We start from the raw sequence: 27329 nt of genomic DNA on the forward strand, positions 1-27329 counted from the left end.
ATCCCCTGCATCAGGCTGGTAAACCATCCCTGGCAGACGTGTGCTTAGCCTTATCCTTGAATATCTCTGGGGAGAGCGATTCAACAGCCTCCCTGAGCAGCCTGTTCCACGTCTGAACCCTAGTTAGAGTTATAAAGGTTTCCCTAATGTTTAACTTTAATTTTCTCTACTGCAACATAACACCATTATTACTGGTTTGAGCTCCTTGATGGCTCTTTTTCCCCTAAGCCCCCATTTAGGAGAGACGGGGAAGGAGTTAGATGAACTGACTTACAGCTCGGTTACGACACACTCCCAGCCAATTCCATTTAATACGAGTTAAGGTAGGCAGAGTTTATGGGATCATATCAGGTTTAAATGGACTTAAGCAGCGCTCAAATGTCCTCCGGTGACATGAGCGGGTTTCGAAGCTGGTGCCCTCCTTGTGCCTGCCACCACGCCAGGCACAGCACAGCTGCCTGACCCCCTCGGGACCCCTTTTCCCCCCCCCGGCTCTCGGGGAGCCCCCAGCCCTGCCTCACAAGGGTGGGAAGGGGCTGCTGGGTGGCACTGCCATGTCCCCGTGGGAAGCTGAGCAACCCACACCAAGCTCAGGGTGCACCCTCCATCCCTTGCAGCACAGGAGAAGCTCCCAGACTCCCATCAGTGTTGGTAGGACCTTTATGCTTCCAGCACTGTGGTTCCCCTCCAGTCCTTCAGCATCAGTATGTGAGCGACCTCCCCATTCCCCAGTCCCCCCTGCACCCCATGTCACAGCCACCCCATAACCCATGGGGCCGGGGGAGACCTTGGAGCATCCTGAGTTTGGGTTTGGTCATTCCTCCTCTGTGAATCATCTGCGGAGCATGATTTTAATCAAAGTAGTTCTTTATTTTATTTTATTTTATTTTATTTTATTTTATTTTATTTTATTTTATTTTATTTTATTTTATTTTATTTTATTTTATTTTATTTTATTTTATTTTATTTTATTTTTTACTGAGTGTTTGCAGCCAGTAAGGTTTATCTGCTCGGGGCCCACTTGTAAGCAGTTTGCCCCCATGCTCGGCGGCGGAGGCTCAGGCAGCCTTGCTGGGCCACGCCGCGCTGCTCTGTCGCCTGCGGATGAATGCGAGTTGTTGAGTGAGGTTAGTAGTGCATATACTTGTGCTTATCAACCCAAAATGTGTTTCCCATGGATATTCCGTAATATTTACTTAAATCTAGCTGTTTCTGCTAAGGTTGCTGGCAGTGAGCACAATCGCCAGAGTTTTCACGGGTAACAAAGACAAAACAGGACACAGGGCAGGGTCTGAACGGATTGTTTGAGGACTCGAGAACATGCAATATTTGTTTTGTGGTATTTATCTAATTTAGTTTACAATGTGGGGATTTTTTATTTATTTATTTTATTTATTTCTAAAGCAAGTCGTCCCCGTCCTGCCCCTCCTCCCCCCCTTCCCCTCCCCAGCCTTGTAAAGCCTGTGGTTCTATCTGGGATTCCAGTTACAAACTTTTACTGTTTTGCTTCAGCCATGATTTCTTTTATAAAAGTGTGGTTAGGCTATTTTTACTCTAGAAAAAGAGTCGGTTTTCCCCCGTTTTTTTGCTGATAAATTGCAAATGGATGAAAGAAATTTGCTCAGGCTTTCCCCGCAGATTTTCTCCTTTGGGCAGAGATTAAACATGGGGAATTTCAGCCTAAAATGCAAATGCTTTGGACATTTATGAGGGTGGGAAAACAGGAGCTGATTATGAGAGCTGCTTTGCGACTTTATAGGGGTGCTACTGGCAGCTGCTGCTGCCCGGCTGTGAGCTGGGGGCCGGCAGGGCCGGGTGCTCACAGTGGGGTCCTGGTGGCACTGGGGTGCCCTTGGGAGCCCCCCGAGACCCCGACAGGGGTGGGAGGAGAGAGGTTGAGCACCACACCTTGGGGAAGGGAGCTGGGTGGCTGCAGCAGGGTCTGTGCCAGGGGCTGTTTAGTGGTTGTAGTGCTGGCAACAGCTGCTGCAAAGCCAGGGAGAGCTGCAGACCTGTGCCGTGGGGCTGCGGGGTGCTGGGAGCCCCCCTGGCCCAGCACAGAGCCCGAGGACGCTGCTGATGGGCTCCGCACGGAGCAGGAGTGGGCTCACGATTAAGGCTCCACAGGGGAAATCCCTGCAGAGTCTGACAGCAGATTTGCACTGTGAAAAATTTACATCTCCTGCTGAGAACTCAATTTTCAGAGGAGATAATCAAATGTGACCTGTGTAACAGAGCGATAGTTTTACAGGATGTTTTCTCTTCTTCCTTTTTTTTTTTTTTCTTATTTGTTTATTTTTTTTTTTTTGTTTGCTCCTCTCTCTTGAGTTCCGTTTGGCGTCTTTGGCAGTTCCCAGCTCTTGTATTTTGACAAGGATTCTCAAACCACTTGTAAACGCTTCCAAGCGAGGAGGAGGTGGAAACCACGGTGTCTAACTGCAGTCAGTAACACGACTTTGGGAGGCGGTGGGAAGGAGCCGAACCCAGCTTTCCTCACCTCTTTATCACCAAGAAAATATTGGAGGCTGGGTTCTGCAGTCCCGGAGGTTATCGGGGGTTGGTGTGCAGGAGGGGGAAAGGGGAAGACGGGAGGAAGGGATGGAACAGCACCGAAATGGTGCCGGCCTCCACCGGCTGCTGGTGGAGAAGTGTGGGAGAAGCGTGCTGCTGGAGAAGGTGATGCTGGCAAAACAGCAGTGCCCTTCTTCCACCTGCCTGCTCTCCTAAGCCCTTGCCTGTCAATCAGCCCCTTATTTACATGAATACGAAATCCGGCTGGAGATTCTTAAATAAAACAAGAACTCACACCTTTCTGTAGCGAAACATATTATAGCCGTTTGTCACAGCATCATCCAGTAGGTATTAATTCCCAAATCATTTTATGACATGTTTTATCAGAAGTTATTAAAGAAGGTAGCTGCACCGGGCAATCATTTGATAAACTGCACCATAATTTAACATGCTCCACCGTCATATTAGTGGGGAACAAGATTTATTTTCTCCGTGTGACTTTAATTATGGATAACACCAGCCGGGGATTGAGCTGGCTGCATCGCTAAGGTTAATGGTGTCTCCTGCGGAGCACTTTGGGGTGATGCTTGGGGTCTGCCCAGAGCTGCCGACGGACCTGCGGGTGGCAGAGCTGGCTCTAGCTCAGCAGTGAGCTGCACAGCTCATCTGTGACCCCTGAGCGGCTGACCAGAGGGTCCACCACCACTTTTTCCAGATCTTCAGCCCTGTGTAGTGTTAGAGGAGTTCATGGGCAAGTCCACAACAGAGCGTGGATATCTGCCCATGCAGAGGGTACCTGCAGGAAAAGGGTGCTCAAAGGGAAACCGAGGCCATGGCGCACACGCAGCATCGGGGTGGAATAAAGTCAACCCCACCTCCCTGCAGGCCAGCAGGGTGCTGCGATGGAGCGTCAGGGAAGCAGAAAAACCTTAGGAAACAACCTAAGGGCTTCCAAAAAAGCTATTTTTCCCCTCTCACTGGGGAAGTTAACGACCCTCCTGGCGAATATCACCCCTAGGCTGGGAACTTGTCAGAGATCCTCGTGTTCCCCCAACTGCTGTGTGGTTGCTCTTTTTCACGTATTTACTTCTGGCTCTGGAAATCATCTTTTAATTCCTCCCCCTTTTTGTTGTTCCCTGGTCCCAGAGGAGCAGAGTCCAAGCCCCTGGACCACCTGAGGGCTCCGTCCTGCTGCCACCTCCCCAGGGAGAGCTTGAGGTGCACAGGGACCTGGTCCCCCAGCAGCAGGAGAGCCAAATGTGTCCCTGCTGCTGGGCTGGGGGTGCGGGGGACGTGGCATGGTGAGGGGTCAGGTACACGGCGAGCACCACGGCAGGATGCTGAGAAAAAACAGGCAGATGTGTGATCCTGCTGGGTGTCCTCTGCCACCGCCATCCCAAGCTTCCCTCTTCCAGGATCACTGAAAACAGGGGGTGGGGGAGAAAAAATCCCTTCTGAAATTCCAAATCACCAAACTGTTCAGGGCAGGGAAGGGGTAAGAAGCTCAGGAGGGAAGAGATGCTAAAACACGTTGGGCTGATGTCATTTCTTTTAGTCAGGAACAGGAGAAACACAATCCAGTTCTCTTCCCCCACAACAGAACAAAGGGGAAAGTCCCCAAGGGCAGATTAAAAAAAATAATGAAAAAACACAAAAAACAAAGAAAAACACAACACAAAATGAGGAGAGGAACAAAAAGAAAGAGAAAATAAAAGAAAAAGAAGGCCCAGCCCCTCCTCCTCCCCGAAGTATCCCCTCTGCTGCGTGAAACAGCTTCTCCCTTCCCGCGGCTCCCAGCACCAGCCAGCCCTGCAGCACCATAAAAAAGAGTTTGTGGCGTGTTCAATCGATTATTCCTCCTAATGCACTGTTTTTGGAGACAGGTAATTTATTTCAGACTCTACATGTCTACATACAAAAAAAAAAAAAAGAAAGAAAGAAAGCAAGAAAGCAAGAAAGCAATCCCCTTCTTTTCCTTTCCTCCCTCTTTTATTGACGGACTCCTTTTGCCCTGTGCCCCCACCCCCCCGCTCCCCCTGCCCCTCCGAAACCCCCTCAGACGCAGGCGTTTCCCAGTGAAAGGTGCAGCCATTCCCACAGTGAAACCCAAGGCAGGTAATGACTTTCTCACCCCATCCATACTGCTCCAGAGACCGCTGCCTCACCAGCTGCATCCCTTTATTTTGGAGAGGCGAGGGGGAGGGGGGCGTGCCAGCCCCCTCTGCTTCCCTCTCCTCCGAGGCCTCCCCATAAAAAAAAAAAAAAAAGAAAAAGAAAAGAAAGAAAGAAGGAAGGAGGAAGATATAAAGGGAGCAAGTGTTTGCAGAGATAGGGTTTCCATGAGGCGGGGGCCTGGGCTGGCTGCGCAGGATGGAGCTGGCTGCTGGGACAGGCAGGGAGCTGGGCTGGGTGCTGCCCAGGACACGAGTTACGGGATTCCACCTGGGTGTACTGTGCCCCAAAGTGCTTCCATCCTAAGCTCTGGTCTCCTGGAAAAGAGGAGATTATCCATCACTCAGAGCTTTGCTGTGAAAAGCCCAGACGGGTGCCGTGGGCTGGGGACCCCGAGCGGGCACGGTGCAGGGAGAGGAGCGGAGCCGCAGCGGGCCGGCAGGCTGGGAGCTGTTGTTTCCAATTAGGGGGAGTGGGAGAGATTTTTATCTCATAATGAAAAAAGCATTATGAGGGGAAATAATAAATATCAGGGAACAGGGAAGGAAGAGGGAGGGGGATTTTACTGACAAATGTAAGCTCTGCCAGCCACCAGCCCCACGCTGTTGGGGCTCCTCGGTGAAACCTTAAGCCTGGTCTGCTGAAACAATTACCCCTGTCCCAAATGGAGGGGAATTTGGCTCAGATTTGGGGTTCTGGGGTGGGATGCAAGGATGGGCAGGGTCCAGCCTGTGTCCTCAGTGGGTTCAGCCGCACATCAGTCCCAGGAGGCAGCATCAGGGTGCTGAGCTTCAGGTGTTGGGATGGGTGAGCTGGCTCTGGGCGCTGCAGGGATTTCAAGCACGTTTGCTAACTGGGGAATCCAGGGGCAGCAAGGACAGGGGGAATGGTTTGTTCATGAACCCTTAGGTATGTTTTGGAGGTTTTAGAGAAAGGACAGAGCCAGCCCGGGCTCCCTCCCCGCTCTTGCTACTCCCACCACCCGCCTGTCCTCCTCCCGGCAGCTCCACCAGGATCAAAGCCTGCCTCAGCTTTTTCCATCTGCCCTTCTATCAGCCGGGCCCCTCGGCCAGGTGGCTTTCCCAGCCCTCAGATGCTATCTGCAGCCTCCCAGAAGAAATGCAATAAAGCTGGGCCAGGGGAGCCATTGGAAAGCAAGTCCCTGGGCACACCTCACCGGCTGTCCCAGAAGGAGCACGGTGACAAAACCCAGCGGGGCAGGGCTGTCACCAGGGTGAGCCGTGCCATCCCTCTGCCTGTGCACCGTGCTGCCACAGGTGGCTTTTTTGTTTTTTGTTCCCCATTTTTCTGCAGCTGAGCCCTCCCCAGCAGGCTGCCCGGGGGCTCTGACCTGTGCCAGCAGTGCGTGGAGCCGTTGGCATCTCATCGGGAGCTCGGTGGCTCTTTGGGTTTGCTGGCGAGCAAACAACCTGCTCCGTGCGGCCGTTTCCATGTTAAGCTGCTGAAGTTTTGGTAAATATACGGCCGTGCATCAGGCACTTGCAAGACAAACCATCTCGTTGGGAATTTGGAGGAGAACAACAAAAATGATTAAGCGGCTGAAGGGATTGACTTATGAAGAGAGATTAAAAGAGCTAAATCTGTCTAGCTAGGCTACCCGACATCCGTGGCAAGATCCGATAACTATCTACAAGAATATGAGGGGCATAAATCACAGCTCGGGGGATTTGTGTGGGGCAGCCCTGGGAGATTAACTGGGAGCAACAGCCAGGAGTAGAGCATAAGAAAAGCATCGCCTGGAGGAGAGCTGGTGAGGACTCCTGGGCTGGAGAGGGGGGCAGGAGCAAAGTGCGGGGACAGGTCCTGCACCCAGCCTGCTGGTAGCACCAGCAGGGACCTGAGGTACCTTTAATTAGCATGATAAGTCATTAAGGAGATGATGGCAGTGTTACCATCGGGAGGGCAGGACCCACAGCAGCCCTAGCTGGAAGGAGGGGTGGTACAGCCTGGGTGGTTTGGTGAGGCTTGGTGGCAACCTGGCTTTGAATGCCTTGGGTCTCTGCTGCTCAGGAGCCACGAGAGCTGCTGATGGGATTCCTGACCCACTCCGTGTCCTAAAGCAAACTTGAGCAGCCCTGGCTGGGACCTCAGGGGAGGCGAGGAGGAGCTGAGAGTCCAGTTCTGCCTCTGGTGACACGTGGATTGCTCCCAGCATTTGTCATCCTTTGGCCAAGGCACCAGCCCGGCGCTGGCTGAAATCAGTGGAAGCTCCTCTCAACCGGCGGCGCAGTCTGTGTCGGTGTAGGGCTAAGAGAATAATTCACACTGAATAATTCACTCGAGACATTCCTACTCCCAGCAGTTCATAATTCCTCATGTGAGGCAGTGTTTGCATTTGCTGAAATGAGGAGAGCTGCGCGGGTTACCTGTGGCTGCATCTCCGGGTGCGTTCCTACCTGCCGGCTGGATGGATCCATACACGAAACCCGGCACCTGCGGGAACCGGCGGGGGGAGGACGGCTCTCTGCCTTTGTTTATTTTCTCTAACATTTGTATATAACAGAAGCAGAAATGAGGCAAGGGAGAGCTACCCAGCAGTGCTCAGAAAGATGAATTTCCCATCCCTGGTGCGGAGCAGGGCAGCGTTCGGCCCAGGCTGCAGCACCTCCTCCCCCAGGACCGGTGCCAAGCCCCCGTCCTGCCCGCGGTCCCCGTCCTGCTCTGGGCCACCAGCTCGGCCCCATGGACAGAGCAGCTCTTCAAACAGGGCATTTCCCCTTCTGATTTCCCAGGAGGAGCTCCCAGGTCTCTCGTTTCTCTCCCGAGCAGCCCAGACTTTGGCTTACACTTGCAAATGACAAATTATGCCTTTGCCTCTAATTCCAGCTTCCCTGGCATCCTCAATTGAAGCAGCCCTCTGCAGAAAGCAGCAGGTTCCTCGCAGCCAGCGGGAGGTAGGCTTTTCCTCTTCTCTCCTCTCCCTCCCCCCGCCTTAATTGCAGCCCAACATGGGCTTTCGAGGTGTATTAAACATACAAATTATTCTGCAAAGCCTCATGAAGTGCTAGTTACCAAGGCCTCTAATGGGAAATGACAGTGCAACCAGAGAAGCCGTTAACGTCAGAGCATTGTCTGAGATCGCTCTGGCAACACGGGCGTTTTGCAGGCGTGGTGCAGGGCCGGGGCCACTGCAGCCACCCCGGGACCTCGGGGCCGGGTCCCCTCGGCGTGGGCACCGCTGCCAGAGGCATCGTGCTGGCCTCCGGGGAGGACGAGAGGCTCTTGGCGCAAGGCTCCCCCGCCTGCACCTGCGATATTGTGCTCCTGGCTGGAACGATGCTGATGGATTGGAGAGAGTTCAGAGGAGAACCAGGAACATAATCAAGGAGCTGGAGGGCATGATTTATATGGCAAGTTTAAAAGGACTGCATAATAGCAACAATAATAAGCGCTCACAGCACAGTGTTTTTCATCTTTGCACTCAAAAGAAGCTAACATACACTACCCAACTGCATTAACAACTTAACTACCTCTAGCCAGGCCAGCCGATAGCAGGAGGGATATGAGAACCATCTGCAAGTCTCCTCAGAGCACAAATGCCAAGGCGGGGGGAGTTGTTTAGGTTAGCTCAAGGGGCTACAGAGTGATACAAAGGCTTGGAAATGAGAAAAGGAAAACGTAGGCTGAACGTCAGGAATGTGTTGCTGGCGCGGTGCAGTGACCAGGGACTGGGGATGTCCTGGAGCATCAGGGACAGCCTGGCTGGCGGTGGCATGGCTCTCCAGGAGGATGGGTGTGCTGGGGGCTGCTGGGGAGAGACAGGAGAGGTTTGGGGATCTCCATCAGCCATGGGCGAGAGGCTGAGGGCTGGCAAACTGCAACCACAGCTGGAGCACAGAGAGGAAACCCTTCCTTGGGAGGTGCCCCAGGTCTCCGAGGCCTTTCAGTCTGCACTGAGAGGAGCAGAAAGGCACTCGAATATTCAGGGAAATAAACACAGAGGTAAGAAGCGGGCTGTGCCATCCCGCCAGACCCCCGGGGTATTTCCAGAGATGCCAGCATGCTCTGGCCACCCGCCCCGGCTGGCCTTGTCCCCAGATTGTGTCCTTTTGTCCCCAGGCTGTGCCAGCCACATCCCTCCCCTCTGCAGCAGGGCTGCGCCAGCTGCGAGCAGGGATTTATCGCTCCATTCCCCGTGCTCTCCCAGGAGGAGGATGAAGCCCTGCGGTCTAAATATAGGGCAGTGGATCAAAGGTGAAGGCGCTGGGAGGGGTGGATGGCTGCAGGGAAAATCTGCTCTCTGTGTCTCCACCATGGGCGGCTGCTTTCCTGGTGGCGGTGGAAGCGGCCACGGAAAGTTCCTACCAACAATAATCCAACAAAGGAGAGGGAAATAATAATAATAATAAAGCCTCATTTTGCAAGCTCACTCATTTTTTGCAGCTCAGAGGACTGCAAGGGAAAGATAAATGCGGATCCAGCCAGAGGGGACCAGGGCACGGCTCAAGTCTGCGGGAAGATTTAGGGCCTTGAAGTCCAAAGGCAGGGCTTGATCGTCACACGAGGAAAGAAAAATCTCTGGGAGTGGATATCATGTTAAACAATGTGTTGTAATAAGTGTTTTATGCTTTAGAGGAGGAGAGAGAACAGTGAAATCCCCCGTAAGAGCTAATTACTGCAAATTCCTTTTCAATAAAACAAGACAAAAAAAAAATCCCCTCTTAATGGAAAAATCCATTTAACGCTCAGATGAGGTAACTGCAGCTCGCCTCCTCAGTGCAAGTCCAAGAGGTTTTCCTCCCGGCTCGCCCAGAGGGGCCAGACCCCAGCCGGGGCGGGAGCAGGTGCGCAGCCGAGGTGCTGGGGCTGGCAAGGAGGGCACCCCGGGGACCGGCGGCTTCCCGGCGCTCACGGCAGAGGTGATGCCGTGGCCAGGTGGGACCCCGGTTTCTGGCCATGGGCAGACACCATCGGGAGCTGGGCGGCAGCGGGGGGTTTGCCGGCACGGTGTGCCCGCGAGCAGCGGCGCCCCAGGAGCCCCGCGCGGCCCCCAACACCGCGCTCCGAGTCCAACCCAATTAAAGTGAAGTAAGGAATTGAATTAAGAGTGGGTTTGCCTCTGTCCCTGATGCTCTGTGTTTCCCCGCGACTTGAAATGGGGCCAGTTTGGTGGATTTCTTGCACATGGGAGCAATATATTGAATTACATGTATGTCCAGCGCTTAGGAGAGATACATTTCTTTTCCACATGTTCGTGCAGCTGCGTGACCCCAGGAAACCCAACAGTGGGGTCTGTCTTCAGAGACAAATAGAGATTGTTTTGTGTGTGTGTAAATGCCTCCCTCCCCCTGCCTTCCCCAGCCTCTGTGTGTGTGTGCATGGGGGGACCATTCCCCGCCGAACACACTCGCATCCCTCTCAAGCCAAAGAGCACAAACACAAGATATTTATTCGCCCAAAACCCACAGGGTGGAAATGCAGCTTTGGTGGAGTCTCGGTGCCCCTTGGGCTGGGAGGATGCTGCTGGCAGCTGCTGGGACAAAACCTCAGCTTGGCAGGCCTGCTGGGCACCACCGTGGTTGGATTTGTGGGGCAGAGGATGCTCCTCAGCAGCGTGCCCCATCCGTCCCTCCCAGAGAACCCACGGGAGCAGGATCTGCCCCAGTGGAAAAGGGAGAAGCAGCCCATCTTGTATGAATCAACTTGGGAGTGACTGTGGCGCGTTTCAGCTGCTGGCATTCAAAGGGACCTGTCCTTTTCATCCCCTGTGCTGTCACTCAGCAGCCCGCAGGCCGTCCAGAAAGGAAGGAGGCTTTGTTGATAAGATCTGGGGCTTGTGAGAAAATAAAAGCAGAGGGTGGAATGGATTTCTTTCTTCTTTTTTTTTTTTTTTTTTGGTTATAAAGAAAAATGTAGGGTAAAGAAAAATGTTTGCAGGGTAGGAACCTGTTTGATGTGGAACTCTGCTCCCCAAACACATTATTCCCCGAGCAGCACGCCCAGCTGCTTACCGCAGCCGGGGCCTGCAGGGGCTGCCGAGCATCTCCGCGAGCACGTTGCCCTCACACTGGCTGCAGGCAGCCCCCAGGGCCGGTCCTTGAACCTCCCCAGAAACCAAACGCTGATGGCCTTGGGTGATGCAAGGTCGGAGCTCACACATGCCCATGGGTCCTGCTCCCAGCTCCCCAGGGGCACAGAGCTCTGGCTGAAGCCCTTTGGCCCCGCTGGGATCTAACACAGTGCCCTGGTGTCCCCAAGCCCCTTGCTGTCCCCCTGAGCCCAGGGGGTGTCCCGGTCCCCCCAACCTGTGCCAGCAAGGGCAAGGCAGGGAGGTAAGGGCTCGGGGCCAGGAGAAGTGAAGCTGCTCTGAGCCCCGGGGATGGCCTGAGGCTATGGGATTAGCTGCGGGGCTGTGCTGCTCAGCAAAGGAGGAGCCTGGCCGGCCCTGTTATCGCTGGCACAGGGCTTGTAGTGCTTGTCTATAAATAGGAGTTTTAAAGCAAGGCAATTAATCATGGTGCACGCTACTGTCTGGATGGGCTTACAGTGGTTTAACAGCGTGGAGAGGAGTCCAGCGTCTGCTGCGAGATTTACAGGTCCAGCCTACACAGGCAGACACGAGTTTAAGGCTCCTTTCAAGTGTCGCTTTGAGGATGGAGTTGGGGTTATTCCGGTTTAAGGCGCTACCGAGCCTCCGCCGAGCCGCATTAGCTGACCGTGCACGTGCCGAGCCCATGGCAGCCAAGCAAAGGCACAGCGCCCGGCTGCCCCCACGGCTTACCTGTTTGATCCGGCCTCTGCAGCAGGCTCAGAGCCCGCACAGGACTCGTTGTCATCGCTAAGCTGATGAGCAGCAGGATTATAAGCAGCAGTAGCTTGCAGAGATCCGCCCTGCCCTCGCTAAGCCCAGACAACCGTGGGGGGGGACCCGACCCTCGGCTCTCCACCATCACCGCGCTGTTCCCGAGCCCCGCAGCCCACCAATATGCTCTTCTTTTTTTCCTCTGAGCAAGGACAGGGGCAGTCCCTGACCCTAACTGGAGGAGCAGCAGCATTTTCTCCTCTGCTCAGCAGTCCTCCTGCTGCCTGCAGGGCCAGCTTTGTCCCTGCAAGGGCAGAAGCCGGTCCTGCAAAACGTCCTCTGCTGCAACCAAGCAGACCGAGCATTTCGGCATCTGTGTGTGGGGGAAGGTGTAACCACACTGAGGGTGCCTTTCAGGGAGCTGGGAGAGCCACCATCTCCCTGAGGAGCCCGGGGGGCAGCCTCTCCCTCCGGCCGTGCTGGGGGAAGCCGTGCTGGGCCCGTCCTGGTGGGAAGCCACTTTGAGCTGATGGTACAGGGAGGGCCATATTGGTTTCAGTCTGTTCTGCAAAACACTAACCAGCATGTGCAATCTGTGAGCCCCCTGCTCGACGAGAAATGCTAATTGTGTGAGAAGGACCTGCCAACAGCCCACAGTATTCAGCGTGAAGGGGGTTTATTAGTATTATTACCATTGTTCTGGCAGCTGCAGAACAGCCAGCCTGCTCCGTGATGGCCGAGCAAGCGCGCGCGGTGCAGCAGAGCCGCTCTCCGTGCCAGGCGGCCGCAGGGGCAGCGACGGGAGGGGACGGGGACCAGAGCATCCCCCCCGCATCTCCCCTGCTCTCCCTGGCCTGTGTGGTAGGCGAGGGCTGGGCACGGCTTGTCTGCCGGGGAGAAAAGCAAGAGGGCTGGAACTGTCAGGTCTGCGTGAAATATGGAGAGCAGCGCAGGGTGCCCGTGGCAAGGGAAGGGCGAGCGAAGGCAGACACAGGGCCACGGGGTGATTGGTGATGGTGCGCAGCCCCCAGAGCCTGGCTGGGACATGGAGCCCCAGGTCAGGGGCTGGGGGCTCAGCCAGTGCCCGATGGGGATTGTATTGACAGAGAAAGGGAGGAAAGGGGAAGGAGGATGGATAAACGGAGGAAGGTTTTTCCTTGTCAAGCCCTGAAGCCAAGCCTGGGCACTGCCAGGTGAAGAGAGGCACCCAGCTTCTGGTAGTGCCACCAAGCCAAAAAAAAGCTGAAGAGGGAGAAATGGTGAGCGGGGCTCGATTGAAAAGCAAAGCCAAAGCTCCATGTGGTGCAAAAATAAGGTTGCCTTTCTGCCTGGTTTCTGTTTTGTTTTGCAGAGGAAAATCAGGGCTCTGCTCTGCAGGGCTGTCCCGAGCTCTCACCAGTGGGGCTGGAAAGAGCAGGGACATTGGCAGAGGCAGTGGTTTCCTTTTTCTTCTGACATTGCTAATTTACAGAAAAGCAACGAGATAAAGTTTGATAACTTTGAAAAGAGAAAGGGAAAGAGAAAGACAGAGGGAGAGAGATGTCCCAGGCAGCCAGCTCCTAATACTCCCCCTCCTGTTGCAGGGAATAAATGAAGTGCTCTTCATTCCCCGCTCGTCTGCCACCCTCCACTGAGTCTGTCATGGACTCATCTGTGTATAAATTAGCTTTTCACAGTAATGCCGTGTAAAATTATTTCTGTCATCCTTTTATCTGACCAGTTTATCTCGTCAGCTTGTCAGTCTTAATTCCACAGCCTTGCTCTCCTCTGCCCGGCGGACGGGAGCCACCTGAGCTGCCTGGGCTGCTGGTGGCGGCACCGAGCCCCCCTGCTCTGCACCCACAGCTGGTGGGGTGGCGACGTGTCCCCTGGGTGCTGAGCACCCCCCTGCCAGGAGCTGGCTGCACAAAGGCTGCCGTTTTCAGGCCGTTATTCACCGTGCAGAATGAGGCAGTGACATTTATCGGGACTGGCACGCGGGAGGTGACCCACTGCTTGGAGCCGAAGCCGGGCAGCGCGCGGTCACATCACTTACGTGGTATTTTCCCCTGACAGTAACGCTTTTGCATTCCGGCTTCTGCTGCGCAGGCTTATGGAAAAAGCATTTAAAATCTATTGTCTGGGACTCTTTGTGCTCGCTTGCACGAGCACTGCTGGAAAGGCAGCCTGAAAGGGATGCAGCTGGATTGCATTAATTAGGGATTCCAGATGAACAGTCACCCAGGCCCTTTTCCCACCTTGAGCTCCTGCAGCGGATGGGCGGTCCCAAGGGGGAAGGGAGAAGGTGTGCGTGCCCACGGGGCCAGCCACCCCTCACCCTCACCGCTGCGGGACCTCCTCCAAGCCCTGTGGAGCAGCTGGGCACCCAAACCCTGCCCCAGCCTCACGGATGCTCCTCTCACATCTCCTCCAGAAGCACCCCTGATCCCTTCTGCCTGCCCAGGACACCTTCTCTGCTCCTTCCCCCCTCCCCAGCATCCTGTCCCCTCCCTTTTCCATGTTTCTCTGCTCTCTAGGAAGGATTGATGCCTTTATTTATGACAAAGAGAGCAACACACCTCTCTTGTCCTCCAGGCTGAAGGGATAACGTGGGCACCCAGCCCCATCCAGCTCCTGCCCAGCCTGCTCACCGATGGCTGGGGACCCATCCAAAGGAGCAGGATTGTCCCCACCTCGCCCTCCGCACCTCCTGCCTCCCGCTCCCTCCCAGGCTACGCTTTGCTTTGATTTTTAACAGTTGGTTGTGACTACTGGTTCCCCACATTTTTATCTGTTCTCTTTTTCTCAAAGAAATATTGTGGGTTGTAATTCTGTCTGCTACATCTTGTGAATATTTCTGGACTCTGAAGTTTCCCAGCTCCAGATGTTCTGGCCAGACCAGAGGAAAAAAAAACAAAAAACCTCAGTATTAATAAAAACCTTTTGAAAATAAAAAGTTGTATTGCGCAGTAGTGACATCATATCCGTGAAATATGACTTGATGATGTCACAGCTGTGAAATGAAGGATGATTGTCTCTTTTTGGCACAGGCTGGCTGTTTGGGCCAGACCTGTTAAATAAATGCACATGTACTATAAATACGGATATTAAACCCAGAAGTTGTGAACACTGCCTTGCGGTCACCTGGGTCAAGGAACCTGCTAGGAGGGATGCTGACGGGGAGCAGTTCCATGCCCGATATCAGCCCAGGCAGTGCCTTCTGCCCTGAGCATCCTCCCAGCCCCACCAGCCTGCCCACAGCCCCTGCACCGCCTGTGTATGGAGTGCTGGGTCCCTCACCTTCAAAGCCACAAAGGCTCAGGAAGGGCCTTTTTCCCCCTTTTCTCTGTGCACAAGCAAATGGATGGCTGACCAGGAGCGCCACAATTTTAGTGTGCTCAAAGCATCCATCCCCACTCACTGCTGGGGACAGGCAGGTGGGACTTTTTTCCACTGGAGATGAACCGCGATGAACCATGGATTTAACCTGCCTCTGCTGGAGATGACCACATCTTCAGAGGCCATATATCAACAAGAGTGCAAGTTTTGCTGTGTTTCCCAGTCAGACCTCTACACGGCTGCTTCTGGTAGCCTGCCACCAGCAGTGGCCAGCTCCTGCAGCCCTGCTGGAGCCAAGCATTCCCTCTCCATAACTCACACGGCCGCCCGTGCCAGGCATCGCTGGAAAATCCTCCCCTTCCTGACCCTCTGACAAACAACTTGCCCCTTAAAGAGTGCAGATTCAGTTACCCTCCTCGTTACCTTAACAAGACTGGCTGCAAACATTACTGCCTTGGCTATCTTCTCTTATACAATATATTTAAGCCATTCGAAGCAACAGTCCATAAAATATCTGCACTGAATTGCCCAGCCTTCATAATCTTGGAACTACCTGGCACTGCAGTGATGCAGTATCTATTACATGCACGCTTTCCTCATCCGCACATATATTTTACATGTGTGTGCAATCCCCGTTATGAAGAAACATGTTGCTATGCCATGGAAAAGGTCTATTTTTTCCATATGGGCTGTGCTGACAGTGTCAAGCCTCTAGTTTAAGCTCACAGCATGCTTTTTTAATTTGTCCTTTCCTCTTTCCCTTTTAGTCCCATTGTTCACAGAGAAGTTTGTACTACTAAGAATGTGCAAAGCAGGAGGGTGCTGTCTGCCAAGGTGTCGATAATTGATAGCCTGAGTGATGGGAAGCTAGCTGGGAATTTTATGATGACTTTTGATGATGCTGGAAAACGCTGCTCGATAGAAACAGAAACATTTATTTGTTTATTCTCCGGGATGGAGTGGATTTGGATGGGCCATAGCAGTTACAAACGTTGGAGAAAAAAAATTTGCCTTTGCATTTTCCAGGAGGATTTTTTTTTGATACTTTGAAAATGAAAATTCCCCGACCTTCCCACTTAACATGGACTTGTGACTCCAAACAGATGGCCATCAAAACAAAACAAAACAAAACAAAAAAATAGCAGAAGAAAGGCAAAGGTTACAACAGAGATGAAAGCTTCGGACCAGCCTGCACTGGTGCTGTTTTCATTTACTTAAGTCAATGAAAATGGTATTGTTACTTTCTTAGCCCAGTTTGGATTTTTTCTTTTTCTAATCTGAATTTTCACCAGGCTGAAAGCTGTTTCTCTGACAGCCTTAATCAGAAATAAAAGATTTGATCACGCAGGGAGACAGAATATCAATTTCAGAAACACAGATGAGCGATGGATGCAAGTACTCGTGTGCCAGGAAGTCTGGTAAATTCAAAGGACGGTGCGGGGCAGCACCCCTGTGAACCTAAACAGGGACAGAGCACTGGGGAACCTTCTGGCAATGAGAAGGAGTCTTCAAAAGACAACGTTTGATTCTAGACTGTACAAAACAGGAGAAAACTCAGGCAGGAAAACAGAGCAATGATGCCTCCAAAAGCCTCTCCATCCTGCGTGCTGTGGGGGCAGCATCAGGCACCTCAGCCCTGGTCTGGGGGGCGAGGAGGGGGCTGCGGGCTCCCCCCAACAGCTATTTGGCAGGGCCAGGGGAGGAAATTCAGCTGCATTCGCTGCCTCTGAGGCGGTGGCGGGCAGCCAGCTGCAGACATGTGGCATGGGGACGGGAAGAGCAGCGGGGAACCCCAACCAGAGCCGGCCGCAGCCCAAGTGGCGATGGGGCCATCGTCTGCGGCTGCGGTGCTCACGCTGCTGTGGGCTAGAAACCTGCAGAAATCGGCTTTTTTTTCCCCCCGGTATTTGTATATTATTATATGAGACTGAAGGAGGCTCAGAAATACCCCGCGGGATCCCTTTCTTGGGCTATTTGTGCATGTTGCAGCCAGTCAGAGGCAGAAAAAGGCAGAGGGACAACCTGCCCGGAGCCGGCTCCCCGCCTGCAGGCGCCGTGAGCGATGTAGGGCTCGCGCCCACACCGCTGGCAGCTCTTCCCGTCACAAACCGGGCTGGAACTGGGCTGAATATTCCCCTGGGATGGAGAAGGGAAGCCCAAGACACCTCTGCTGCTGTGCAGGGAGCATGGGATCACCCCACAGTGCCCAGTATCGCTCCAGCATTTCCCCCAGTCCATCCTTGTCCCCAGCGCAGCAACCAGGCCAGGGCAGCCGCCCCCTCCCACACCTCCATTGACCAGAAATTTCTCCACTGTGCTTGGAAAAAAAAGAATTTGCTTGAATCATGTCCTGGGACTTGGTTTTCCAGGGCTGACTCATTCACTGGAAGGAAAGCGGGGTGTCTGAAACCAGGGGATATTCCGCAGGCTTCAGAAAGGAAATCCGGCTGGTCCCAAAGTCAGTTTGATCCATCGGTCACCTCGGTGTGGAGCAGAAAGAGAGGGGCAGGGAGCCACGGGGAGCAAGGGACGGGCTGCCCCCAGCAGCCAGGCCTGCTGTTTTCTGCAAGGGGCACGTGTTTGGGCACGGTGGGCAGGGGCAGAGAGAGAGCAGGGACACAGGTGTCTACCGAGTCCATCACCTTGACGTCTGAACTTTGCTGTTAATTAGCATATATTAGCTTGTAATTGCACCAGCAAAGTCAGAGCACAGCTACCTCAGCACCAGCTAATTCCTGACAAAGGAAGAGAATCTGGGGGCACCTGGAGCACAGCTCAGCATTGTGGCCCTTTCCCAGCCGTGATTAATCCCCAGGAAATGTTCTGTGGTCAGCCCATTACCACTTAAATCTGTGGACGAAAATGAATCAGAGCAGTGTATGACTGTGGGAAAATTGTCACCAAACTTGGATGGTTTTGCTTTGTTTCACCACAAAATTATTAACGAAGCATTGCGAGGGAGAGGGATCTCTGACTGCAACCTGCCATTAACCCCTCAGCGGACCCCGTCGGCTGCTAGTAGCGGCGTTCACGGGAGAGCAATTCCGGACTTCGGCTCTTGGCTGCGTGGAAATTCTCTAAATCAAGACAGAGAGGCTGAGCTGTGAGTTTTACTGATGATGGCTGCCCCGTCTGGGTGTCTGCCTTGGCTGAACTCCTGCAGTCCTCTCCCAGCCCGCTCCGAGCTGTACACAAAGCCTGGTGTGGATTCTCCATCCTCCTCCCGCATCCCTGCCGGGCCTCTTCTGTCCCCCCCGAGCCGTGGGGTTTGTCCCCGGGGAGGTTTGTGGGGTCAGCCAGGAGCAGCAGCTTCCCCGGGCTGCCCGAGGCGGCTGCCATCCCCTCCAGCCCAGCAGAAGCACCGCTGTCAGCACCGAGCCCCCGTGCGTGCTTTATGGGGTGGCTGCTTGGAGAGCATCCTTCTCGGGGCTGGACCACGCGGTGAAGCAGGACGTGTAATGAGATTCTTGGCAGCGTTGTCTGCCTCTTGCAAACGCCTTCTGGAGTGGCTTGCCAGACAGATACACAAGTGCAACCTCCCTCTGCCGCTCTACAATGAAAGAGGGCTTTGTGGAGCCACCACAACCAAATCCCTCTTGTGGGAGGGCAGGCAGCAGCAGGCAGCCCGAAGGCAGAGCCACCGGTGCCACCTCCTCCAGCGGGGCCGGGGACAAGCGGCAGACACAGGAGGATGGACGTGAAGGAGGCTTCTGGGGCTGGGGAAGGAGCTGCAGCGCTGCATCTGCCGGAGCAGCGGGCTCAGGGACCGCAGAGCACGGGGGGGATTTAACTGAGTAACTCATTTCTTATCCACGTGTGTGCATAAAAAAAGTGTTTGAGGTAGAAGGAGGCAGGAGTGCATGTGCATAGCCCCAGCTCTGAAATTTCATCTCAAAGCAAAAGCATATATGTACATATTTTGAAGCCTATTCATTTAAAATAATAAAAAAGAGCCCTGAAAGAGGAGCAAATTCTTCGGCTAATAGGATCCACAGGGAAGCTAAAGGAACCTAACAGCTCTGCAGCAAGAGCAGCGCAGCACCGGTTTGTAGGGCCGTGGGCTGGGGAGGGAGGGGACGCGAGGAATGAGGTCTCAGAAACCCAAAGTGCCTGAAAAATGATGTCAGGTGTCACCGGGTCCCCGAAAGGCCGCAGGTCGCTGCCGTGTTGTGTTGTCCTGGTGACAGCAGGAGCCTGATGGGTTCTTGCTGCTCTCACGCCCGTGGCAAACTGGAGCCATCAATCCCAATTCATTAGGAAGGAAGACGTGCGACTCGCCCCTTGTGTCATCAGCCGGCATGGAGAGCGGGCAGCGGTGGTGCAAACCCGCATATCCTGTGGCACAGCCCAGGCAGGCAGGAGGGGGATCGTAAGAGGAGGAATAAAATAGAGTGGTTTTAATTTTTCAAGGAACCAGCCAATTTCTGTGGGTGAGAAGGGGGCTGGAATGCCTCAGTAATCCTATACGGTGCCAGGCCTGCTGCACACCAGCTCCGCGAGGCAACACGTGGAAAAAATACTGAGGCTTTTCACAGATGAGTATAGGTTTCCTAAGCTGCACGGCACACAAGCATAACAAAAATGGGGCAGGGTTTCCCCAAGCTCCCTTCAGAACTGGCTGTGATAGCTAAATGTTGTATTTATAATGCCTCCTGTTGCACTGCGTGGTTTAAATCGATTTCAATAAACTCAAATTTAACTACTATCCCACTGCTGGTTTTACTCTTCCTCGCCGACTCTATTCTCGCCCGCTATCTCTGTATAAATGTACGTACCCACATTTGGATTTATAGGTACGTGTGGTGCATGCAGTTGTGGTTTTGGCGCCGCACGTTGCTGCCTTCAGTGTGAGCAGCGCAGCACGGGCTGTGCTGATGGCGTTTGCCCATCAGCGGTGAGGCTCAGGGCATTTCCCAGGAAATGGGATCTGCAATTTACCCTTCTGGTAAGAGACTCTGAGCTGCGCTGGGAGAAATCATGGAAATATTCAGATGTAGGCATATCTCAAACCAGAAGGGTAAATTGCAGATCCCACCCTGGCCGGAGGAGGCTGCTCCGTTGCTGCTCGCCCCATGCGGAGACGAGCCTGGGTGTGTATAGAGCCCTGGTGGGCTGCAGCCAGCCTGGTCCTGGCAAGATAAAGGTCACAAAGCAGATTAGCTGAAACGGAGCTTTTTAAAAACAAGCTTAATTTGGGGACCCGTTTTGAAGCCAATGAGGCAGCGATGTGCTTAAGCTTTCCTGTTATCAGGAGCCACAATTAGGGCTTTGCCTGCAAAACCCCAGCCCAGCTCTGAACAAGCCCTAGTCACCTCCCACACAAATTTAACATTTCCTTTCTCCATCAGTTTCTATCTCAAGAACAAAATTGGCCAGAGCTGCAATGAAGGGAGGAAATCCTGAGACCTTAGGCTATGTTTGTACATGGAAATCGATCTCCTCCTGGGCTGGGACTGTGATTCATCCAGGCTATGGAGGAGTAAAACCAGCGTTTTGTACCCAATTAGCACAGGAAAATCCTGGTCAAGTTTGGGGTTTTGCATTTTTTTGGTCATTCAAGGCTCTGTAAAACCAGAGCCTTGTCCTGTCATGTTGAGGTCATGTTCTTTGCAAGCTAGAAAGGGATTCGCAATGGAGCGTGGCAGTGCATTATTGGGCAACCCCCCGGAGGGCAGCACCCAGCCTCCTGCTGGGACACAGCATCCCCAGAGATCTGCGTGTCCTTCGGGAGCTGCGGGTCATCCGTCAGCCAGCTCACTTCAGCGGGCTCCCCTGGCACCAGGGAGACCTTGCTCAGCACCCTGCCCTTGCAGGGCCATCCCCTGGGTGCTGCATGGCGTGCACAGCACCACCACCCACCTGTGCTGCATCCAGCACTGCGCCACGCTCTGCCTTACCGTGTGTTGTCTCAGCACAACGCGCTAAAAATGGATCCTGCAGCCATGGCAATAAAGGAAGAGCCATTTCCCTGCTGATTAGCTTAGGCTGTAATTATAGTTACGTTGTTGGTTTAGGATCCCTATAAACTGGGCCTTGCTAGCGTACACAAGGAGATAGCAGTAATTTACAGAAGCCCAAACTGGGCCAATTCAGTTTGCAGCTGAGTACCGCAGCCTTGGCTGGGGCACCGCAGTGCTCAGAGGCTCTGCTCTGGGCTCCAGGGTTTACAGAGTCCTGCGTGGTGCTGTCCACAGCTGTCTCCACATTTCTGCCCTCCTCCCTTTTCTGCCCTGCTACCTTTTTCTTGAGCAAAAAATATGTGACGTAATGTAGCACTTTTTTTTTTTTTTTTTGCATTGCTTTATTTTGACTAAGCATATGCATATTGTATGTTCACATTAGGAAAAAAAAAAAAAAAAAGCAAAAAAAAAAGCAAATCTGCCTTACACTTGTGGATCGAGGTGAGGTTTATACTCATCTTTAATTCTGGGAGAGCACTGGCGTGCCTCTCAAGAAGCTCCATCTCCTGCATTAATAAGAACTGCGTTGCCAGGGGCCACGTCTGAGGAGCACCTCTGGAGGCCTGGGTCTAATAAATATCCCTTGAATTAAGAAGATTAACAAAGCAGCCTTATAATGCAGGGCAGTCAAGTGGTGCTGTTGGTTTAACTCAAAATTAACAGCACAACCTACCAGCTCTTCTCCTCCAACCCGCTGACAAAAGCTGTGAACTTCTGAGGCTGCCACAAGAGTTACAAACACCTCGGTGCTGGTGTTCGGGCGTTTGGCTGCTGCCAGCCCAGCAGCCCAGCAGCCAACTCATGCTCTCTCTCCGACCACATGCAACAAATCCCTCATTTTACCTTTCCCATTTATTTATATATATATATATATATATTTTTTTTAGTTCCTGATGTCCTGAAGGAACTGAACAGAGCTCGTAGTAACAGGTGCTCAGTGGGGAGCTCTGGGGCTGGATCCAGGTCTCTGACCAGTCGGTCAGCAGCGAGATGCATTTTGCCACACTCTGCAAATCAGCTGGGGCACCAGGACTCTCCCTGCAAGAGGATAGAATAGGAATAGAGTAGGAATAGAAGAGGAATAGCATTCCTCCTCCCGGGAGGATGACAGCATGCACCATTAACATCTGTGGCGTCTTTCCCCGGATCTAGCACTTGCAGCACACGCGACCAAAAGCCTTTTGCTGCACGCCTCGCCCAGTTCTGAGCAGCCACCCGCCCTCTTTCTGCCTCGAATCCCTGCTAAGCCTCCTTGCTGGAGGATGGAGGGTGAAGCCCTGATTTCACTGTGCTTGCAGCAGGACAGAGCCAGGGGATCGTGGTGCTGGGCTGCCCAGCGCATCCCTTCCCTGGCTCCCCTGCTGCTGGCTCAGCGTCTGGCACAGGTTTTTCTATCTTTGGTCATTTTGGGGACATGGGGAGGGGTGAGGGTATGATTTTCAGCAGCCTGTGACAGCGTAATTAGGTAAATATAAATGAAAGAAAAACACACTCTTGTCGAGGGACTTTCGCATATTTTCCCTGTTATTCCATCTCACTGGAAAAACAAAAGCTTCTCAGCATGCACATTTATTAGCAATCAGTATCCGGGGCACTTGGGACTCCTGGGACAGACTAGGTAAGTAAAGTTTCCCACAGCCTTCTCCCTGCTTTCTGCCAGCCCCAGGTCCCCTCTGGTCCAACCCTATGGGGCCAGGGCAGGATCTGTGCGGGGGGAGCCCCGGTCTGCCAGCACCAAGCCCCCAGACTGCCCTCACCCTCACCCACAGCCTGCTTCATCAGTTAATCAACAAATGAAGCAATTGCCCTTAGCAAAAGGAAAAGAAAGCAAATAAAAAATACCACGTGGGCCCAGCATGAAAGGGCAAGGAGAAGTCCTAGCAGAGCAGACTACGAGCAGTTCTGCTCCCAGCCCTCCCTGACACCCAAACCAAAGCCTTCCCTGTGCACTGGGGACAGTCAGAGCTCTGCAGTCAGGCTCAGGTGGCAGACTCAGACGTATGGTCATGCACAGTTTAGGAATCATCTTCATCACTGGGATAGGGAGTATTTGCAGGATGGTGTTTGACCCTGAGAGAAGGCAGGCTTTTGGGGGGCGAGGATTTAAACCTCCCCCTGCAATGCTGGAGCCCAAGCAGGCACAGACCGTGGTGGGTGCTGAGAGCAGGCAGTGCTACAGAGGGCAGGGGAAAACCAACAAGGGCAGGGCTAAAACCCTTGCAGACACTTTTTTTTTTTTTTCCATTTTATTTTTACCTTCCTGGATTAGAGCCCAAGGTCTTGGCTTCCCCTCGTGAAATGAAGCAATTCAGTACAAATAACATTTATGTGCAGGGTCTCTGAGAAACACTCATCTGATAAAGGAAGCACTCAGAACCCTGGTCTCGTGTCTTAGCAATAAATTAGAGGGGGAAAAAAAGTGGTTTTTAATGACTTTGTTTCTAATCTGCTATCTAATAGTCACAAATGTCTCTGCAGGAGCACAGTGGTGGCCCAGTGAGAGCTGGGCTTCGTGCTCCTGCTCCTGGGGTGGCAGTGATGGGCACCTACCTGCAGCTCCTGCTCTCCCCAGAGTTCAGGTGCCTGTGCTCACCTGCAGCAGGGTCCTGGCTGTGAAAGCCCAGACCCAAAGGGCTGGATTTGCCCTGAAGAGTTCTCAGCTGAACCAAGCTGCTGCTGCAGCTCCCTCCCATCCCTTCCGCAGGAGCCACATTGCCCCTGGGACCGTGGGGGGGCTGGCTGCCCCAACCGAGCTGCTGCCACCGCCAGCTGAAGCCTTTGAACATGACTGCTGGTTTTCAATCTGAAATTCCAGCTTCCAACCAAGTAAATAATTGTACATGTCACATTTATTTACTGCCGCCAATAATTCTTTGCTGCCCCTTTTGGTTTGGACATGAGTGACTTTTTAATATATATTTTCTCACACTGGTGGCACATAATAAAGTAATCGTGCAATTACTCCAGCCATAAATTTGTCACCTTGGTAAGTAATTTTTATGACTTAGGACAAGAAAAGAAAAGCGTGTCTCCTTTTCTGCCGTGATGTGGTTTGTGGTCACAGGCACTTTAAGGGGTGGGTTAGTTTGTGTCATTCTCTTGATTCAGGCACTTAGAATTTGTTTATACTTTGATCAAGTCTTTCCTCAGCTGCCTGCTCAGTGATACTCAGACACTTTGAGCAGCTAACCCTTGCAAACCACAAAACCCCCATCTGGGAAGCGAGGCACCGAAGACCAAGGCACAGAGGAGCGAGCAGCCCCTGCCCTCACCTGCTGCACCGAGCAGCCGAGGCAGGCAGGATGCTGGGTGCCTGGATCCCACCCGGGCACACCGCTATTTTGCTGGGAAAAGCAACATCAGAGTAAAAGTCCAGCCAAAAAACAGCACTGAAAGGGTCCCCGGCAGATTCATCCCCTTGTCCCAAGAGAGAACAGCCCACTCCCTGCTAATCCTGACAGCTGTGTGTTTGCTCTTTCCTTACAGCGACACCATGGTGGGGAAGCCAAAATGGCCCTAGAAAAAACAAACTTGAAATTTCACCGTCTTCACAGCTAGGAAGATTTCCCCGTCCCCTGGGGTTTGTGCTTCTCTCTGCCACTCTCCCAGCTCCTCCCAAATCCAGCACGCAGAGCTGTGGCAACACCCTCAGTTTTCAGAAAACTCCAGCAGTTCGGAATTTGTTTTTGCAGTGATACCCCTGACTTATGTAAGTAAAGCAAATTGCTTGCTTTTTAAAAAGCAACTTTTCGTAGTGACCTTATTTCATTAGGATATAGTAACAAAAAACATTTCAAGTGATGAAGTTACAAATGAAAAGAGAATATTAATATTCATTTTGACAAATCAGATCGGAAATTTCCAGCTGTGTAGCACTGCTTCATTAGGACTATTTTTGTTTGATCTGTAAATTAAATTTTTCTTCTTGCAAAGGCTTTATTTTGGATAAAATTGCATTTTCCAGGAGGTAAACATTTCATTAGAATTTTCTTAATCACTTGAAGCCCCATGTCAGCAAGGTTGATTTTAATGTCTTAGTGCTAGGTACACGTTTGAGCACTCCAGGACACCAGAGCAGAAATTTTCAGTTTCTTCCTGTCCTCTTTTCCATCTCAACAAAACGTATCCCTGTAACTCAAGGAAGCATAACCCAGACTCACTCTGCTGCAAATCTGCATCCAAATAGCTGATAACAGTGAATTTGTCCCCTTCCAAAATTTTCCGATGGAAAGTCCCAACGTATTTGAGACATTGGAGTTGTGATGCTCCGGGCTGTGGATCTGTGGGCAAACTGGAGTTCAGAGCAGGTGGGTGGCTCTCCCCGCTTTAACAGCAGCAACCAGTGGCAGGGCTCGTACCCAGGCACTGCTGCACGTCAAGCAGGAGCTTTCAGATCTTTTCAATTTTCAGTTTTCCCTGGTGGAAAGCAGGATCCTGCTGGTGATGGCTGTATCATGTATCTGGATATGCATTTCTTAGTCACCTTTTGTGCACCTCCGACAAACAGGTCATGACCCCAGACGGGATCTAATGGCCCACAGGGGCACGACGCCTCCCCAGGGTGGGTTTTGCCGTCAATTCCAGATGATTGCTGCAGAAGAGAGAAAATCAGATAAGAAAAGTCTTTCCTCGTCCACCAGCATGGATTCCCTGCCGCAGCAGGAAAGGGGGTAATTGTCATCGCGCTGCTCCTGAGGCAGCTCAGACAGCAATCCCTTGAAAGGCAGGTTCACACATTTTGCCCTGTCATAGTCGGGGGCTCTTCCTGACAAACTAGTTGCTGCTGCTACTCAAGAAGCATGTTTTATTCATGCCAAAGAGTGTTCTTTTGGCCGCATCAACATCAAGCAAATGCAGCGCAGAGTGGGCCAGTTGGGTTCATCCCAGGAAATCATTCATCTCCCTTAGGGAAGTGCTGTGCAATGCCCTTAAGCCCTCACTGATATTTAATGGTGCGAGCCTGATGCTTAAGCACCATCCCCATGCTGATGCTGCCTTGCTTCTGCGTTGCTTTAAGGAAACAATCACTAGCGTTTGCAAAGGCTGAGGGGAAGGATTTGTTTAATGCAGCCCCAAGCCCCTGCCCTAATGGGTTGTTAATCCATACCCAGTGCATCAGATTTGCCAGCTGACTCCCAGGGGTCCCCAACATGCCTCCATCCTCGAGACGTTTGCTGGCAGCTTGCGGTTTCCTGGGATCCCCTGGGGAGACGGAACAGTGACTGTAATAACAACCCCCACTCAGCCCCCTCCCGTCTGACCCAAAAGCAGTTGGCAGCCAAAGCGATGTGCACATTACTGGATTTATATGAAGTGCTGCTGAGCAAGAAAGATTTGAGGGGGTTTAACAGCTAGATGGGACCGAGAGATGATCTCAGTGCATCGGCTTGTGCCTCGAAGAAGGGTGAGAGCTTTAAAGCAACAGGCCAGGAGAAGCCCGCAGAGAGGGAGGGTGCCTGGGGTCCACCCGGGGACAGCCAGCGCATCCGAGGCAGCATCAGAAGGGACCATGACTGCACGAAGCCGCTGAATGTGCACTGCCCAAAAGTGACCTTAGATGACAAGACTGCTGGTAAAAGATGTAGCAGTAAATGAGGCTTATTCCCAGGGTCTGCCCGGCACAGGGGCAGAGGGAAATTTGGCTGATTTCTCATGTAGGCTCCCATCACTCTACGGTCTTGGAAATAGCAAGGACCTCCTGAAAATGGAAGAGGGTTTTATCTAGCCATCAGGCTTGTAACCAATTGAGCCTGGAAAGATATCTTGCTGCTCGAGTTTACTGTCTCTTTGGCCGGCGTTTAGAGAGGACGCTCTGTGTTAACCTGCCCCATAATCACGAGGGTGACTTTCTGTGCATCTGCAAGCTCTGATAACGCCGGCCAGAGGCAGGCTTTGCCCACAGGGATGGCTTGCATTGCCGGCACACGAGCCATCGATGCTGACCAGGAGCACCTCCTGCTAGCAGCCGATACACAGCTCTGGCACCTGCCTAGCGCTCGTGGCAGGACCCTGTTGCTCTCATAGCCCCGCAGATGTGTGCTGTGCTGTGACCCCCTCCCTGCTTCCCCCGTCTGGGCTTTTCTTCCCAGGCTTCAGCTGTGCCAGCCTATTTCTGTCAGGATCTGCAGCAGCCTTCACAACATCTCATGGGCCTCCACAGGTGAAGCCTGTCAGTCTCATGGAACTGGAGCTCAGCTCGGGGCATCTCAGCAAAGCAAACCAGCACCTACTAGAAAGGAAGTTAAGAGCACCCACTAAGCCCCAGCCAAGTGATGGGGACTTAAATCATGTTCATCAGGGGTGAGAAGCTCTGGGATTAACCCCTTTGCTTGCTCCTCACCCCCTTCAGACAGAAAAGCTTTTAATAGGTCAGCAGATAAAAAAGCAGCAGTGAAAACATTCCCTTATCTCCCCTGCCATGCCTGGGCTCTGTAATACAACTGATTCCTGCGATGTGCAGACCTACTCAAACAAGTTTATCTTCATTCGAGGAATAGTCATACAGCGAGATTGCAATGTAATTACCTTCTCACAAACCCTAACTGGAAATCTTCACATCCAGTCATTAGCTTTAAGACAGGCAGACAGGCAATTATATCTGAATA

The sequence above is a fragment of the Netta rufina genome (assembly GCF_964035555.1).
Source record: "Netta rufina genome assembly, chromosome: 12".
Classification (NCBI taxonomy): domain Eukaryota; kingdom Metazoa; phylum Chordata; class Aves; order Anseriformes; family Anatidae; genus Netta; species Netta rufina.